General features: G+C 39.4%; 1 protein-coding gene across 1 annotated transcript in view; it reads right to left on the bottom strand.

Annotated features, from left to right (window-relative positions):
• The window catches only part of PPP3CA (protein phosphatase 3 catalytic subunit alpha), a gene marked incomplete at its 5' end in the record, with an annotated part of 325,463 nt that overhangs the window by 133,528 nt on the left and 172,008 nt on the right, over nt 1–19,927 (bottom strand).

Genomic DNA, 19,927 nt, shown 5'->3' with positions numbered 1-19,927 from the left:
GAACACTCTCATCTCATATCAGAGAGTCTGTGTTCAAGTCCTGGTCCTGCTTCCTATTCCAGCTTCTTGTTAAGGCACACTCTGGAAAGCAGAATGGGATAGCTCAAGTACTTATTTTCCTGCCGTGACATGTCACATTGAGTTCTGGACTCCTGGCTTTTGCCTGGCTCGGCCCCACCTGTTGTGGACACATTGGGGAGTAAAGTAGATGAAAGTTCAGTCTGGCTCTGGCTCTCTGTCTTCCTAATAAAAATAGACACAAAATTTCAAAAACAAATTGATTAATTACAAGCTGAACTACAAAGTGTATCACTGAAGGATACATGCAGTTGGAAGAATATAACGAGGTAGGGCCTAACAACAAGCACCTGAGAAAGTGGTAGGCGTTAGGGGCAGAGGAGCTAAAACTTTACATAGCTTACAGATGAAAGGCCTTACAGAGAAGCTGTCTTTTTCTGATTTTGCAATAAACTTTTATATTCATTTATTTGAGAGGCAGAGAGAGGTGGACAGAGAAAACCTCATATATGGGTTCACTCCCTTAATGCTTCCAATGATTGGGCATGGAGAATGAAGCTAGGAGCCAGGAATGCAATGCCACCAAATGGGTGGCAGGAACTCAGCCTCTTGTGCTCACCTGCTACTCCAAGGGTCTGCATTAGTAGGAGGCTGGAGTTAAGAGCCTAAGCCAAGTATTGAACCCAGGCACTCTGATGTGGAATGTGGATGTCTTAACTGGAGGCACAGCCAGTAAGTCAAAAGTCAGCCTAGGAAAGTGAACTTTGGGCAACGACAGGAAGGGGGAGAGGATCATATGAACATGCTACATGGCTGAAAGGGATAGCTGGCAGAGAACATGTGAGGAACTGTAAAGGCGGCCAGAGTGGGAGAGGTGAGTGAATGAGGGTGGCAGGAGTAGGAGATGAAACAGGAGAGAAATGGAGCAGAAAGGGAGAAGGGTCAGAATGTTAGCAGAGACTGTCAGGACTTGCTGTCTGGACTTCTCTCAAGAAAAGAAGGTCACGAGAGGGACTGGAGCCAAAGAGTGGTATGATCCCACTTAAGTCATACGAGGCTGACACTGACTGCTAAGTGGAGAATGAAGAGAGATGGGGGGGCGGGGGGGAGGAGTGGGAGGCAGAAGACAGAGAACACTTGAGACACAGTCCACTGCAGTAACCCAGCTATCTTGGCCAGGCTAGACACGGAGTGATGAGAGGTGATCAAATTCAAATTATGAGCACATTTTAAAGACACAGCTGGAAAATTTTCCAGACACACTGGATGCTTTGCAGGAAAGAAAAAGGGCAGATACCAAGGTTAGGGTTATATATAGTATGCCAAGATGGAAAGGACAGCAAGAAGACGAGATTAATGAAGGAAGGCAAGTCTTGAAATTCGGGGTGTCCCTTTACAAGCCAATGGAGATGAACAGGGAGTTGGAAGCATGAAACTGGACTTAACTGGAAGGACTGGGCTGAAGACGCAGACGTTTAAGAAGTAACAAACAAAAGTTTTAGAAGCGAGAGAACAAGTGACTTGTCCAAAGGGCCTGCATGTAGGTAGAGGAGAAAGGCGTCTAAGGAATAAACCTTGGGACAGGAAGAGGTCCAATAAGAGGAGGACTAAAACCTGGCTGATGGCAAAAAACATGTTCAGATGCTGTAAAATGAATCTTAACTGTTAAGACCACAGATAAAATTCCTAGGAAATTAGAGTTGAGGAGCTGTGCCACCTTATTCACATGCCTAGCATGTAAACCCTCTTACAAATAAATATAAAATTTTAAAGTACAACTTCTGGATTATAGCGGTTTTTCCCCCAATAACCACCCTCCCACCCACAAACCATCCCATCTCCTACTCTCTCTCCCATCCCATTCTTCATTAAGATTCATTTTTAATTATCTTTATATACAGAAGATCAACTTACTATATACTAATTAAAGATTTCAACAGTTTGCATTCACACAGACACACAAAGTATAAAGTACTGTTTGAAGACTATTTTTACTGTTAATTCTCATAGCACAACACATTAAGGACAGAGATCCTACATGGGGAGCAAGTACACAGTGACTCCTGTTGTTGATTTAACAATTGGCACTCTTGTTTATGACGTCAGTAATCACCCAAGGTTCTTGTCAGGAGTTGCCAAGGCTATGGAAGCCTCTTGAGTTCACAAATTCCGACCTTATTTAGACAGGGCCATAATCAAAGTGGAAGTTCTCTCCTCCCTTCAGAGAAAGGTTCCTCCTTCTTTGATGGCCCATTCTTTCCACCAGGATCTCACTCACAGAGATCTTTCATTTAGGTTTTTTTTTTGGCCACAGTGTCTTGGCTTTCCATGCCTTAGAAACTCTCATGGGCTTTTCAGCCAGAAGTGAATGCTTTAGGGGCTGATCTGAGGCCAGAGTGTTGTTTAGGGCATTTGTCATTCTATGAGTCTGTTGTGTGTCCCACTTCCCATGTTGGCTCATTCTCTCCTTTTTAATTCTATCAATTATTATTAGCAGACACTGGTCTTATTTATGTGATCCCTTTGACACTTAATCCTATACCACACATCTTTTGTATTAGATATATCTGCTTGTATAAAGGTATTTCAAAAAGTTCATGGAGACACTTTATTAAAAAACTATGCAGGGGTCAGTGCTGCGGCATAGTAAGCTACACCTCCGCTGCAGTGCCTATATGGGTGCTGGTTTGTGTCCTGGCTTGCTCCTCTTCCAATCCAGCTTCTGATAGTGGCCTGGGAAAACACTGGAAGATGGCTCAAGTGCTTGGGCCCCTGCACCTGTGTGGGAGACCTGGAAGAAGCTCCTGGCTATGGATCGGCCCAGCTCCAGCTGTTGTGGCCATTTGAGGAGTGAACAAGAGGATAGAAGACCTTTCTCTCTCTCTCTCTCTCTCTCTCTCTCTCTCTCTCTCTCTCTCTCTCTCTCTTTCTCTGTCTATAACTCTGCCTCTCAAATACATACATAAAATCTTAAACACTATGCATAGATTTTAAAGGCTTTTTGCACCAAAATAAACTTATTTTTAAATTCCACTCCTTCCTTTTTTGAAGCACCTTTGTGAATGTGTGTGTGTGTGTGATGCTAAATCTGCCAGACCCATAATCTTTGCTTGATAAACTCCAGAAATTAATTGGTGATAATGCTATCTTTCCCTTTATATTGCACTTATTTCCTGGATAATCAATATTACATACTAAATGAAACAATGATAAAGCTACTTCTTAGACTCCAATAACAAATGCAAACAGGAAATTGAGATGCTCACTATTCCACAAGGGCAATTAATAACAATAAGAACTACAGATAAGCAGCTACATAATTCTATTTACACACAAGGATCAACAAGCAGGCTTGCCTTCTCACCAAAGACCAAACCGAGTGCCTAGAATCATAATTATGTGTGTGCAATTTAGGAAACTGAACACATTATCTAAATCACAATAAACTTCCTAAGCAAAACTCATTCCTTGTACCTTCTATGTGGATTTAGCACAGCACCTAAAGATGGTGTGCTATGAGCAGTAAAGAACTGACAGAACTGTGCACAAAACCAGAGGTAGTACAAGCAACCATGTGGGCTATACCCTATACCACTCCAGGGGGCGCTATTCACTAGGCTACCAAGTCATACGCGGTCTGACGACAGATGCTCCCCAATCCTGCAGGTGATGACACAAGCATCTGAGTTCCTGCCACCCATTTGGGAGCTCTGAATTGCACTCCTGGCTCCTAGCTTCACTCTCCATCCCCAGTCATTGGAAGCATTAAGGGAGTGAACCCATGTCTGAGGTGACAGGATTGGGGAGCATCAGTCGCCCTCTGACTTTTATCCTAAACTTGAAAAGCAATTACAGCATTGGCACATGCATGGCACATCTCCTTTGACATCAACATAGCCTGAGAAAAAGGCCTGAAGGATGACAAAGTTACTAAATGCCTATATATGGGTTTAACTATTTTTTATCTTGCTATAGAGCATTTGATTATAAACTGCTAAAAAGCAGGGACTGATCATTCCAGTGCTATACACTAGGAGCAGCAAACACCTTTTAACACTGGTTTTCCTAGGTGATGACTTTGCAACTTTAAAGCAATCTGTAACAAAAAAGCCTTCAGAAATCACTTACAAGAAAGATTTTTTAAGACCTGCTGGTGATTTCCACTCTTTTAAATTTGGGGAGTCACTGTTGATTATTAAAAGATTTCATTTTACAGTTTTGCCATACAATATTGAATTTTGAGTCTGGGAAATGACTCACCAGGTAAAATCAAGTTGCTTGGATCTGCCACCAATTACAGAAACTTCCCCTTTTCTACAGTTTCCTATGCAAAAATTTTGCTAGGTTTTCAGATCTACATCATCCTCAACCCATTTCATTTAAGAACCATAACAGATGACACAAAAGTGACTTTAAACTAACCTCACATGATTTAGATTTCTGGATTACCAACTAAAGTTAAAAACAAAAAAGATAATGGTTTTAAACCACTCAAAAAGTCATCATTCAAAACAGCAAGGCACTGTATTTCCCATCCTAAATAAAACTACACAGCAAAGTAGAAGAAAAATTCCTCCTCTTACTGAAAATCAGCCATAGAAATCCAAAACCAGCATACACTGCAAAATTCCTGAAGATTCTCAGCTTTAATCTCTGAGGCCTGTGGGGCTATAATTCTTTCTGATGGCTCTGAAGCTACAGTTACCCACATAATAAGCACAGAGCATCAGCCAAGAATGAAAAACAAAAGCAGTGAGCAGTTATATGTTACTTCAAGTAATTAAAAACAAGTGCACTCAATGGAAAGGGCTAGGAAAGGTACCCTGAGGATAGGGCAGGAGAGAACGAAATACAATGACGAGACTTACATTTGCCAGAAATAATCACCAGGCCTGAGTCAACTTACACTTACTGTGTTCACTAGACTTCTACACCTTTCTTAATACACTATGACCAGGATTTTTCTCGGAAAAATAATAGAATAATCACTGTATGTTTCATCTACCTTCACTAGAAAATTCCTATGCAGGCTATTATTCATCCTTCTTATTAAGAAATATGAAGTTGACCAAAACATCATAAAACCTTCAAAATTCATTCAGTTCATTGCAACTTATATTCATTGAGCACCTACCATGTATCAGTACATCAATGTCACTGACAAAAATCCCTGTCCTCTAGGAGCTCACGTTCTAATCTTGGACAGATATTCAATCATTTTGGTATATTGAAAGAGGGTTAAAAATGCAATTTCATTTGGAGAAAGAGTCGACTACGGTCTACAGGAATTCTTAAGGATTTACGTGTTTTGCTGATTTGCATGTTTCCAAGGAAGAACCAGTAATCACTCAAAGGCAGGTCACACAGAGCAAAGTCCTTTGGGTGGTTGTTAGTGGTTTATATTCTATGTGTGTAAAATCCTTTCTGTGCCATTTCAAAACCATCAGTTTTCAGCTTAGGATGTGAATCGGCGTGATCTGTGAAGCTTTTGAAAAGTAAAGCTCAATGCATACTTCCTGAAAACTATTCACTACAATGGATTCTGGACATGTGTATTCTTTAAAACTCTATAGTTGCTTTCACTGTGCACTCCAATTTAAGAACGGTTAGCTTAGACTCTTTGAATAAGGTCAATAGCACAAATGAACATCACAGGTAAAAGATAATTTTCTGAAAGCTCAACTACATGATAACAGTAATAAAAAGATAATAATAGCAAAATCTAATTGTGCACTTATTGTATGCCTTACACTATTCTAAATTATTTCACAATAGTCCTTCAGCCCTATTCTGCAGGGACCTGGATCATGGAGAGGCTGAGTAAGTTTATGTAAAGTTCCCAAAATGAGTAAGTACAAGGGCTTGGTTCTGAACCTTGGCAAGATGATACTGAAGAGCCTGTCTGTGCTCACTCATCACCTCATAGAGGAATTTACCCTCTAAATTAGCATTCACTAATATAGTAATTCATACAGCAAACAGGAGCAGGTATAAGAGACACAAATACATCTGAATTATTCCTCTGTAATACTGAGCACAAACATAAACAATTATGTAATCTGTTTAAATTTCAGCTAGCACTTTCATAATTTACTATGTCATTCTCAAATTTAGCACAGTGACTAATGCATAACAAAAATCAATAAAAAAATTGTTGACTGAATGAATGACAGTTCGTAAACTGTAAATGGGGCTTTTTCCATAGTATCAGTGCTCTGTTAAAGTACTAACACAGAACAGTGTAAGACAGGAAGTGACAAACAAAAAACCATCACATTCACAGTACTACTTGATTCTCACAGTAAGTCCATAAGGTAGCAGCACTATCATACTGTGCAGTCAATGTCCTTCAAAATGTGCCCAGAAATCCATGCTCCTGTATTGCTCGAATTTGGTCTGCAGAACCAGAAAGATTTGTGTTCAAAGTCCATGACATTCCCATTGGTGGCCTTAGGCAAAGTCTTAACATCACTGAACATCAGCTGGGTCATCTATAAAGCGAGGTATATATGAACCTAGCTTGTTTTGTATTCACTGATACAAAGCATCCCAAACATCTAGAAGAGAATGCCTAGCTTATATTTAAGCTAAACGTTTAAATATGAAAACATGTCCAAAAGAACACGGCACTGTGACTAACATGTAGCTTTAGTCACAGTTCTCTTGTGACTAAATGTCCCTAAAATGTTATTCCCACTTCTCTTTCCCCATTAAAATCTTGAACAGGACTCTTTGTTTCCCTTCCGCATTTCAGATCCCCTCTAGGCACATGCAGCCCCTCTAAAACGAGCATTAAGCAGTTAAGACATATTTCCATGAAATCATCTGGTACACTAAAGCACAGGGAGCCAGAATTCAATCTGTAAATCAGGACAGATTTGCTCTAGGATCTAGGAGGTCATTTGCTTTCTCATTCCCAGTAGACATATTAAGCATAAGTCTGTGCATTCTCCTTCTTTATTAAAAAGAATGACATCACTTAAATGCATTTTATAATGATCCTGTAAAAAAGGGTTTACAAATTTGCAATGCTGCTTTATTCTCAGCATTAGACTAATAACATTGATTCACTACATAGTCAAACATTACATTTTTTTTTTGGCACTAAAGAAAACAGCTACCAGGACATTTAAACTCAGTGCTCCCGGAGTTCTGACAGCCCACATGCACAGTGAACTCCACTAGCCCACCTGCCTCCTCACTCTCCTGTCTACCACCTTTGTCTCTCGGGGCTGGAGCACAGGCCCTGGGCCAGTGCATCTGCATGGCCACGATTCTTTAGAAACAGTTTCTGGGGACTGGCGTGGCTCTCAGGGATTAATAGGCCAGGGCTTTTTCCTTTCTTTTTTCTTTTTGATTTTGAAGGCTGTCTTGGATTTTTAAGAGAAAATGCTGGGGCCAGCGTACTGGGTAAAGCTGCTGCCAGCAATGCCAGCATCCCAGGTGGGCGCCAGTTCAAGTCCCAGCTGCTCCACCTCCAATCCAGCTCTCTGCTATGGCCTGGGAAAGCAGTAGAAGATCGCCCAAGTCCTTGGGCCTCTGCACCCACGTGAGAGACCCGGAGAAAGCTCCTGGCTCCTGGCTTTGGATCAGCCCAGCCCTGGTCACTGGGGCCATTTGGGGAGTGAAGCAGCAGATGAAAGACCTCTCTCTCTCTCTCTCTCTCTCTCTCTGCCTTTCAAATAAATAAATAAATCTTAGGAAAAAAAAAAAAAAAGAGGAGAGAGAAAATATCTTGTAAGCCCAGTTACATTCCTATGAAGGACATAGGACATGTAGATATATGCTAGACGGGATGATTATTTAGCCTTGGAGTAGGAGGGAGAGACAGTGCTTAGATGTAAAGGAGCTTGCAAACCTGGTGACTTAGTTCTATTGCTATGGAAAAACGAAAATCCAAACTTTAGTGGTCTATTTTTAACACAGTAAAAGGAAACACTAGGTGATTTGTACAGCTATATCCAGCTACAGTAATTTACATTTTACTGACAATAAAAGAAAACACTATTATGTTGACACTACACATTTATTTTTATGCTTCAGAAAAGGCAGTGATGTCAGAATTTATTATAGCAGTGACAATTCAGACAAAAAACTACATACAGACAGACACACAGAGGACATGCTTCAGTGAGCAAAAGATTTTCTTTTTTTCTTTTTTTTGAGAGCCAGAGAAATACTAAGAGAGAGCTCCCATCCAGTGGTTTACTCCCCAAATGCCAACAAAGGGTAGTGCTGGGCTGAGGCAAGAGCCAGGAGCTGGGAACTCAACCCTTGTCTTCCACATGGATGGCAGGAACCCAGCGAGTTAAGTCATCACCACCTGCCACCCAGGGTCAGCATTAGCAAGAAAGTGGAGTCAACAGCTAGGGCCAGGGCTTGAACCCATATACACCATTGTGGGATATACACATCTTTACCAGTATAGTAACTACAAAGGCCAAATAGCCACCCTAAGCATAAGCTTTAGAAACAGTTTGTCAAAAACTATTCCATTCATACAATTTTATTTTTTTTCCACTGAAAATAACTCTTGATTCAGTAATTAGCTAAATGAGTATAATAATACCAATGCTATTTTAATGCTATTAATAAAAGATATTCAGTGATGTAACTGCATGACAAAAATCCATCCAGGTATATGTGACAAGTATCACTTCTATTTTACAGATAAGAAATCTTATTTGTAAGATAAAGTGCAGAGATGTTAAGTTGCATAACTGATAAAACAGGGAGATTCAGAATTTAAACCTACAGCAACCTAACCACAGTCTCAGCTCTTTTGTGAACATATAATCTTCCAAATAATTATAAATACATGTAACAACAATTACTGCATAGGGAAAACATGGAATAAAGTCTGTAAATCATGCTCATCTAGGAGTTAAGGCAGTTTATTTCCACACTCATAGGAGCTATTAATCAACCAAATGACCCTGTAATGAAAAAAAAAAGTCTCGGGGACTCAGATCATTCAGACACAGAATGGAGATGAGTTGAGCTCCCACTGCCAGGTCCTTTTCCATGTGATCTTTGCTCAGAGGGAGGGAAGCTTCAGCATCCCAGTTACCAGGCCAAGGCCTTTGAGTTTTACCTTTGGAGTTTTGCACAACAGTTGTTTTCAAAAGGCGTGAGGTGCTAACACATAGTCTGGAAATCACTGAGTTCAATGACCTTCACATTAAGCTCTTTTGACATTCTGTGGCTCTATACAACATGTGTGTTCTTCTCTAGGAGATCAACATCCTCAAACTCACTTGTTTAATAACAGTCCTTCACAAACATGAACTAAAAAATATATTTTCAAGGATGTAAAAGAACCAGATCACTTGGGGGATAAATTTTTCTATTAAGATATCATCAAATTAATTGGGGTTGAGGAATAATTCACCAAAGAGCAAACACTTCAGGTATATTTTATTTTGTAAAGTGAACTAAATAAATCTTTTTATATTTATGTATTTATGAAAATAGCTTGGGGCCTGTGCTGTGGTAGGCTAAGCCTCTACCTACTGTGCTGGCATTCCATATGGGTGCTGGTTCACTAGTTCATGTCCCTGCTACTCTACTTTCAATCCAACTCTCTACTGTGGCCTGGGAAAGCAGTAGAAAATGGCCCATGTACTTGGGCCCCTGCACCCACCATGGGAGATCTGGAAGAAACTCCTGGCTCCTGATTTCAGATTGGCCCAATTCTGGCTGTTGCGGCCATTTGGGGAGTGAACCAGTGCATAGATCTGTCTCTTCCTCTCTCTTTCTATAACTCTGCCTCTTAAAATAAATGAATAAATCTTCAAAAAAATTTTTTTAAAAAAAGACTGGCTTAATTTTCTTCTAAAACATCTCCCTGGATTAAGTATATTTCCTCCCAATAATGTATGAACACTTCAACTATTATGAGAATGGCTTTTATGATGACAGGTATATACAGTACATTATACACAAACCTAAACATGAAGTTTTGAATTATTTAGGGGAATTACTGTGGGTACCAGCACATGGATACTTACTGATCTCAAAAAACACAAAAGAACAGGAAGTCTAAGTCTGGGGGAGCTGAGACCCTCCTCTACCCAAGAGAAATCGGGAGGTGGGGAAAGGGAATAATGCTTGTAGTGAAATCCCAATAGCCAGCAGTCATTCGGCACCAGATGGTGCTGTAAGAACTCTGCAGATACTAGTTCTGCTAATCCCCACAACAATGTGAAGAGGTGGCTGCTAAAACACAGACCCTATAAGTGACCTGAGGCACTAGGGCTCTACGACACCTAACTGTATAACATAACGTGAAGGTTGCATTGTGAGGGAATGTTGGATGAGTAGTACAAGATTAAAGTCCTGATAAGTATTTGGAGAGATGACAAAAATCTAAGATAATCTGAAATGACAGAGGAAAAGGAGAATGGGAATGCCTTGAAAGTAAATATCAAAGCAAAGATTACAGAAAGGAAACAAAGAATCCCCAGGGGGAGAAGCTGGTTTGTGAAGACAGAGTAATCAAATGGAAAAAGGCCCTACTTCAGAGAAAGTAAAGGAAAACTAAAGAAGAAGCTTAAAGAAGTTAGGTGCTGATGTAGGGTAATAGTAACAAATTTTAAGGGAATGAAAAAAGAAAACCAAGAGAGAGAGAGAGAAAGAAAAAGGATGACTGGGTAATTCCTGCCTCTTGCAGGTTGATTGATTTTACAAAATAAAACAGAGACACTGTGAGTTGAAGTGACTTGCTCCAAGGATTATTCCGGCTAATTAGTGGCAGGTCCACCATTCCTTTCACGATGCTACCAAGTTGTTTTTATACATCATATTTTTTCCAACCGTAAAGCTTTTTAATGACTCCATGTAAAGGTTTGCTAAAGAGGGAGCATTTAGGGAGGTCACAGGGTGTGACAGCGACACTTTAATACTACAGACACTGAGGTTTTCTCATTTTGCACAAGGACAAGACATGTGTGCCTGAGTCTGTCCTAAATGCTTGATGAGAAAGACACAGCTAGGGAATGATGGTCTCAGTGTATGAAACACCCTTTCTTTTCAAGTTGAGAGGGATGGCCAAAAAGAAACCTGAAGCAGCAAGTGAGGCGGGATGCTGTTGGCACGTTAGGCACAAATATAATGAATAATGTTGATTCTACCACACAGAGGATTAAGTTTGGGAAACTGAAAACACTCCATTTTATTCCACTTTCCACAGGAAATGGACAATGGATATCTGCGGTAGACTCCCATTAGCATTATGTGGTCTCCACAAAACCCTACTTTCTCAACTCTGAAGATGTTTAGTGGTAATTATGGGGAAAGATGAGAGAAAGTTTCCTAGCAGTTAAATAGGGATAGTCCTAGTGTAGAGGAACAGCCTGCTTCCCAGGGCACTGCCTCTGCCCTGCTGCCAAATGGCACTTAAGAAACAGAGGAAAGCTCCAGGCCCAGGACAAAATGGGAAGAACCTTAAGGGATTCCTTTTTTTAAAGGTCACTGGGGGGATACTGGGTTAATATGAATCTGCAGGTAAGAGTAAAAAAACCCCAACCTGTGGCTACAGAATAACTGCTAAAGTGTAGTAAAACATATAACATTTAAATAAAGCCAATAGAAATGAAAAAAGCAACATTAACATGCTGCAGAAGTGAAATCCTGTAGATTCCCCATTGTTGTTCGGAAGGAAATAGCTGACAAAACCTACAAGGGCAGTGGGATGTGATGCAGAGAGGCCACGAGCGTGCGCAGGAGACCAGAGCCATGGCCCCGGGAAAGTATCAACCAGCCATGGGTGGCACTGTCAGACCATTTCAACTCCATTTTATCCAGCTTCCTGATATGTGAGACTACTAGCTTGGGTGATCTCTGAGGCTCTTCCAAAAGGAGTTAGATGACCGTTCACAGCAGGAAAATCATCACCAAGACACAATGTTTTTCAAACATCTTTTTAAGCCCAGAATTTAGTAAGATTGGGTTGATATAAACAACCGTTAGATATATGTGCAAATCCTTAACCCCTAATAACAACCAAAAGACAAAGCAATGGAGCTGTTCATTAAGCTAATTATTATTACAGACATCCAACTACTATAAAGTCTCCCCCGTTCCCAAGAAAACTACAGAGAAACATGGCCAATATCCAATAACATAGCACCAGTGATACGATATATTACAGTAATTTAGTTATTACTAGAGGCTGGGTGAGATGGGGGTTAAAGAAGTATGGATTAAAAAAAGCTGAATATGGCTCATTAATTGTGACATACATACTAATATGAGAAGTTAGGAGGCAAAACAGGGTGAGGAGCATATGGGAACTCTTTGTACTACCACTACTACTTCCAACATTTGTAAATTTCAAACTTTTCTGAAATGCTGAAAAATAAAATTCATAAATTTATTCCCTTTTCATTGTGTTTTAATTCTACAGCCACAATAAAATTACGTCAGATTTTAAAGCAGTTGATTCACATAGAACTGATATGAGAAGAATGTAATAGAGTATACCTTTGAAGGAGAAAATTATTTTCGTGAAACAGACTTTCTGTATTTTAAAGAAAAAAAGAGGGACCTGCACTGTGGCATAGCAGAAAAAGACCCCACCTCCAGTGCCAGTATCCCATATGGACTCCGGTTCAAGTCCCGACTGCTCCACTTCCAATCCAGCTCCCTGCTAATGCGTGTGGGAAAGCAGTGGAAGATAGCCTAAGGCCTGGCCCCCTGTACCAGTGTGGGAGACCTGGAAGAAGCTCCAGGCTCAGGTTCCTGGCTTTGGATCAGCACAGCTCCGGCTGCAGCGGCCATCTGGGAAGTGAAACAGCGGATGGAAGACTTATCTCTCTCTCTCCCTCAGCCTCTCTGTAACTCTGCCTTTCAAATAAATAAATAAATATTTTTTTAAAAAAGAAAAGAAAAAAAGAAACGCTTGTGGGAGTGGAGTGATTGAGTCATCACAATAGAGATTATGTTAATGGAAGAAATCATTCTGGATACTGAGGGACTCACCAACAAACAGCTCTAATGGTCCTGAATGTTTAGAGAGCCTTTACACAGCAGGAAGTTAAATCACACAATTATAAAAGTTAGGGTTATCACTTACTTTGATACAGATATTTTTAAAGGGCGGTAGTAGGAAACCCTGATTAAGCTAATCAAGTACTGAATCAAGCTACCCACTTTGAGGTCATGTGATACACATTGAGTAAGAAGTGCATTCAGAGTCTAACCTGCAAAGGACTAGCACAATCTGAACTACAGGAAGACACTGTCAGAACTGGCAGGACTTCTGAGGGTTCCTGATGCACAGGGATCCTGCACTCTGTCACACTGCCTTTAGACAACAGTTATCACATACTTTATTTCTTCCCTTTCCCATGGGGTGCAAAAAAAAGCATTCTTTTAGTTTAGCAACGACAAGAAAATCCTAAATGAAATAACCGTTTATGGTTTTATTGGAAACAAAAGTAATGTCAAACAACTCATGCATGAGTCAGATGGAAAGTAAAATTGAAGTGCTAAGAAAGCACATCAAACAAAATAAGAGGCAAAATATTAACTACTGTAAAGATGTCTGATTTGCACTGAAAGGGCAAGAATGAAGCAGTGCTGAATAAATAGCAAATCGACATTTCCTAAGGAGGGTAAGTACAAAATTTAACAGACAAAATAACCCAATGCCCATGACAATGACTATTGTTACCCAAAAAAGCTAGCACATAAGAAATTTGATTTTTGTTTTTTTTATATAAGCATATTCATCCATCCATTAACTGAAGATGGGGATATATATGTACAAGTATACACATAAGTTTTAATGGTAGTAAGTGACCACTTTTGTTTACTGAATTCCACTGCAGTCAGTTACTGTGTGAGGAGCTTTGCAAACATTGTTGCAAGTTTTACAACACTTAAGGTAGAAATTATTTCAATCATTTGCACAGATGACTAAAAGAGCCGGGATGTATTAGATAACTTAGCAGCTGAATTAAAACTTATGTCTGGGTAATTCTAGAGCAGTTATCTTTTTACCAGACAAAGAATCTTACCCGTACCACATTCCCATTATAAACAGAAAGCAGATGTTTTGGATGAGAAAGTCCAGAACACAGGATTAAACACACACATGCTTCAGTTTTTCTTTCCAAACAAATGATCAGATTTTGCTATTTATCAGTACATGGTGAATACTCAACAGCTTTAGTACTGGGACTTGATGAACTAAAAGAAAATCAGAATCTATTTAAAAAGTCTTATCTTTACATTTTAAAACTTACTGGGGCTTGTATTGTGGCATGGTAGGTTAAGCCACCACTTGCAATGCCAGCTTCCCTTATCAGAATGCTGGTTCAGGTCCTGGCTGCTCCACTTCTGATCCAGTTTCCTGGCAATGTGACTCAGAAAGCAGCAAAAGATGGCCAAAGCACTTGGGTCCTTGCCACCCACAAGATAAACTAGAATGGAGTTCCTGGCTCCTGGCTTTGGCCTGTCTCAGCCCTGTTTGTTGTGGTCATTTGAGGAGTGAACTAGCAGATCTAAGATCGCTTTTATCTGGGTCTCTTCTTCTTGCTCTGTCACTCTGCTTTTCAAATAAACAAAATGATCCTTAAAAAACTTATTTAAAATCATGGTCATTACTGATCCTTATAATATTCAATTATGACAAATATAGCCATACTATCTTCTATTGACCTCTGCTGGTTAGAGTTGTGATCTACGGTGTGTTCTTTCTCATTGGTTTGTCTGGCATTTGCCAAAGTCCTCTGATCGACAGAAATGATTATTTTGTTGTAATCTTTCCTCTCTTTCCCTGCACCATTCTAAATGAGACAATTAAATATAGTGAGTAAACCCACCAATTTATTCCAGGCTCTCTGCTGAAAAAGCCATGCTGTACCCATAGTTATTTCACCAGCAATCCCTTTCCAACATTCACATTTTCCACTGCACTTACCTAGCCATCTCTGGATACATCTCAAGGCCCTCAAGAATGCAGAGGTCCCCCTGACACACCTCATAAAAATGGAAGTGTCCCTATTGTCCTTCCTGGCCTAATTTCTCAGACTCAATGCAACCATACAACAACAATCTCTGATAAATCCTTTCCTTTACCTTCAAAAGTGGCATTTATTGGTCAACCTCATCCACAAATAATAATTTCTGGGACCCCTGGCTAATTTTTAATGATTCTTGTTTCAGGGAACCTGAGCATGTTGGCTAACTAAATGGTATCTTACTTTGTACAATCTTAGAGATCCATTTATCATACTCAATCTCCCAGAATTTTTTTCTGTTTCTTGAACTACCTATAAAATAATCATCCACTTCCTCAAGTTCATCTCATCAGTGTCTCCAGATAAACAAGAGATGTCCAGGGCACCAGAAGCAGACACTTAGGTGATATCTACCACCCAGCTAAAGTACTTTGAGCAGAGTTTTCACTTCTTTGTCAAAACCTTTCCTCTTGCCCCTGGACAAATAACCACTGCAATTCACTACAAAGATCAGCCAATTGTAAGAAACCCAGTGCACTGCTCTATAATTGTATCACCTAGGATGTGACTGTGGCAGCAGCAGGGGACATACTTGCAATGGCTATAAGTGACTACTGCCTCTCAGTCCCGAGCAATTGGATATCTCTGTCAGATATCTCTGCATAACCCAAAAGGTTTGACAGGCAAAGGAGGCCATGGATGGCATCACTTTTATCATGCTGATATTAGCAATGTGACCCTAAGAGCAAGTGGACACCATTTGGGGCATACGCCTGGCACAGTGCCTATTTTAGATGAAGTACCCAAGAAAGGCAAATTTTAAAAGTATTTCAATCATCTTAATGTGTCAACCTATATTTTTATCTGTCTTATACATCTCTCCACATTTGAAAGAACATCATAAAACTAGTACATTCTTGCTACATTTTTTACAACTGTTTGTTCCACTCTGCCATAATTATCTTAAATTTCCAATATTTTACTGTATTAACTTCAGAAAATCATGCATATCTACATTCAAATACAAACATACTCAAAACTCACATAAAAAGTGGTATTTATAGGAAAATCATATTCATCTCATTAATGTGGTCAATCATTACCTTCATTGGTTGCATACCATTCTATAGGCACCCACAAATAGAAGGAAGATGATTAATGTACAAAAATTAAATGTGCAGGTTGGTCAATATTAAGAATCTGTGGTCATATTTCATGGAAATGAGCAGTGGCACAAACTGGGGGCCTTGAAGGCTCAGTACCAAGGGAACATCACATCCCAGTTTGTCAGGAACAGTTCTGGATTAAGTATGTCATGGTGGTATGCTTATTAATAGCATCCTTGTTTGCCTTCAAATTATTTTAGTAAGATTAAAGAGGAGGCACCTCTGTTACACAAATCATTTTTCCAATTTTCCTCAAATAAGCAGAAGCTAGAATCCAAAAGAATCTGACAAAAATACCCAAAAAAAAAAACACTATATTTCGTAGTCAGAATGCTGAGAAATTATATTTAACATATAAAATAGAAAACTATCAATAATTTATTGATTTCCCCCAAAGGAACTTGGAATAGAGTTGGGAGAGACAAGACATTCCACAGTAAACATTAAATAGCAGGCATAAGAAGCAAAATGTTATGGGAATTAGGGGGAAGAGAAAGATCTTGCTGTTTAAAGGGTGGCTGAAATCTTCCCAGAGGACAGAGGACTTAACCCTTCTCTTGAGAAATATATGGAATTCACATCAAGGGGTGTGAGGGGGCGGGGCGGGGGCAGTGACACAGCACAATGTAAGGATTACATTAAAGAAAGTCTCCTACAATTCCATTATGAACTTGCCCATGAGTAGCACACATGTAAGTGGCATAATTACCTAAGAAATAATGAAAGGACATATACAGTGAGACAAACTAAATTGCACAATAGGAATATTAAAAATTATAACCTTGATTATTAGGAACATTCCAGGATTAAAATACAAGAGCTGACAACAGTTTGACTGTATCTCATGTCCCTTCCTCCCAAAAAAAAGAAAAGGTGGGAATTAGTGTGATTATATGCTGGTTTTCAAGGTAACGTATTGAGTTATATTGTGCTTTTCTATATTTATACCCAGGACGACAAACCTGGAAGAAATGGAAGGCAGCATGGATCTTTCTTTAAACAAAACCAATTGTATCAAAGTGTCTACAAGACCTCTCAACTTTCAAGGCAATTGATGAACATTTTATTGATACAGAAGAAAATCAAATCAAAAATTCGTAAAGTGCATAAAACAGGCAAGAATAGGGATAGATGATAAGATAAGGTTTGTTTCAAGAACATTCAGTTACAGAGATTTCTTGGAAGGAATCTGCAGTATAGTTGAGGGAGACAAGATATTCCACAATAAACATTACATAGCAGGCATAACTATAAAACATTATGGGAATTAAGGGAAGAAAAAGACCTTGCTATTTGAGGGTCTGAATAAATCTTCCCAGATGGCATCAGACTTGAGCCTGCTCTTGAGAATGTACAGAATTCACATTAATAGAAAAAAATAACACACAGAAGACATACCTCATGTAGAAGAAATTTCTCTGATGTATCCCAAGATAGAGAAACAAAAATAATCAAGGCTCATTAAGAGAACAATATATTGGCTTCTCTCTGGAAAAGAATAGGGTTTATGGCAGGGATTTATGTAGTTATGGTAGGATAGGTAGGTAACAATCTGTTTGGGAGATATTAATGGGTTTACACTATGCACTAGAAAATAGGCACTAGAATTTCTGACACAGATCTAGATATAATAATGGCTTAAGTATGAGAAAAGTTTTTTTTTAATTTTAAGCAATTTGGAAAATATGGCAAGTACACAGAAGCAGGACCCAATGACTATTCTATTTTGTTGCTCCACCATCCTCAAAATAGGATGTTCTTTTCATGGTTGGGATGGTACCTTCAGCTCTGGCCATCTCAAGCGTATTGGCAAGAAAGGAAAACAGAAACCAGGAGGGTACTACAGTTCCTCTTGGTTGCACAACCTGCAAGTGGTACACACAAATTTTTCTCATGCACCGCTGACTATTACGCAAACATTCAGCAGTACATAGTATCAAAGGAGGGAGGAATTACTAGTCAGTTGAGTGGCATGTGAACCCCTTAGAAGTAGAAATTGGGAAAATAGAAATGGGCAGACAAAAAATACTATACAATTGACCCAATCCTATGCAACAGTGCTTTAAGATGTCACCTCTTGAAAACTACCAAAATCTTTTACCTTTTTAACTCTGTATGACATCCTAAAATCAAACAACATTATAATTAAAGTTAAATCAAAGCAATTATAGAAAAATGCTTTTCAATTCTTAAAGTTATCTATTATAAATATTTGCATTCCATCTCCTTTCTTGAGTCAATTTTTTTAATTGACTACAAGCTGGTCATTTCCACAGCAGGTTTATTACACTGCTTTGTTTTCCCACATTCTTGTTTCAATATCTCAATGATCTACCATACCCACCCCTCTATGTTATGAGGAGCTTACATGATGAACCTTGCTCCATACTGCTTTGAAATTCATTACTGTAAGGACATGTAGTCACACATGCTTTCTGAGCAACAGAGTGGCAATAAAAACAACACTTTGTGTAAGATCACTTAAGAATATAATACAAAGTGTGTTGGAGGGGACGGACCAAAGGAATTAAAGTCAAACTATAATTTCTGCCCAAGGTAGGTAGTACATAGCGTACTTTGTAGAGACATGTGTTAATAATTAAGGGATGAAAAAAAAGCAGCAAGGTTAGAAAAAAAAGAAGGCAAGTGATTCCCATAGACTTCTGGGGTCTATGATTTTATGTTCATTAACCCAATACAAAAAGTAACCAGACTACAGAATTTAACATCACAGGTTCAACTAAACAGAAAGAAAGAAGCAGAGAATAAAATCTCTCTGATGGTTAGATGTGACACAGGCTGTTACACTCCTAGAAGGGTGTAGCAGTGCACTGACTGAAGACTGAAGGAAGAAACTAACTCTCCAGCTCCTGAGATAACAGTGTGGCACACGAGCTTGAGCTCTTGGGCTCAAGACTCAGTTACCTGTATTTAGTCTATGCTTCTGGGTCTACTAAGGCTGTATTGGAAGCCAGTTACTTAGCAAGCTTCAGTTTCTTCATCTCTAACTGTACTGTCCTACAGGGCAGCCCTAACCACTGGTGGCTTCTGAGCACTTAAATGCAGTGAGTCAGAAGAAATGTGCTCTGAGTATACAATAAATGCAAGAATTGAAAGAGTTAGTAAAAAGAGAATGCCCGATATTTTATTGTATTGACTACATGCCAAAATGACAACATCTTGGATAGCTGGAATAAAATATATTATTAAAATTAACTTTACCTGTCACTTTAAAAATTTCAATGGCTATTATAAAATTCAAAATGACATATGTGACTTATGCTACACAAGAGCTGTCCTCTAACAAAAGAAATAACCATCTTGGGCCGGTACCGTGGCTCATTAGGTTAATCCTCCACCTGTGGTGCCGGGTTCTAGTCTCAGTTGCTCCTCTTCCAGTCCAGCTCTCTGCTGTGGCCTGGGAGGGCACGGAGGATGGCCTAAGTGCTTTGGTCCCTGCACCCTCATGGGAGACCAGGTAGAAGCACCTGACTCCTGGCTTCAGATCAGCACAGCGCCAGCCACAGCAGCCTTCTGGGGAATGAAGCAACGGAAGGAAGACCTTTCTCTGTCTCTCTCCCTCTCTCACTGTCTGTAACTCTACCTGTCAAAAAAAAAAAAAAAAAAAAAAAAAAAAAAAAAAAAAAAAAGGAAAGAAAGAAAGAAAAAAAAAAGAAATAACCATCTCTAAGTGGCATAACAGAATGCATCAAAAATGTTAGAGCACTGTTAGGCACAGGGCAGGAATCCAAAGAATGCCAATTCCCATTTGTTAGC

Source organism: Oryctolagus cuniculus, chromosome 8, assembly GCF_964237555.1.
Source record: "Oryctolagus cuniculus chromosome 8, mOryCun1.1, whole genome shotgun sequence".
Taxonomy (NCBI): Eukaryota; Metazoa; Chordata; class Mammalia; order Lagomorpha; family Leporidae; genus Oryctolagus; species Oryctolagus cuniculus.
This window is presented reverse-complemented; position numbering and strand designations above follow the sequence as displayed.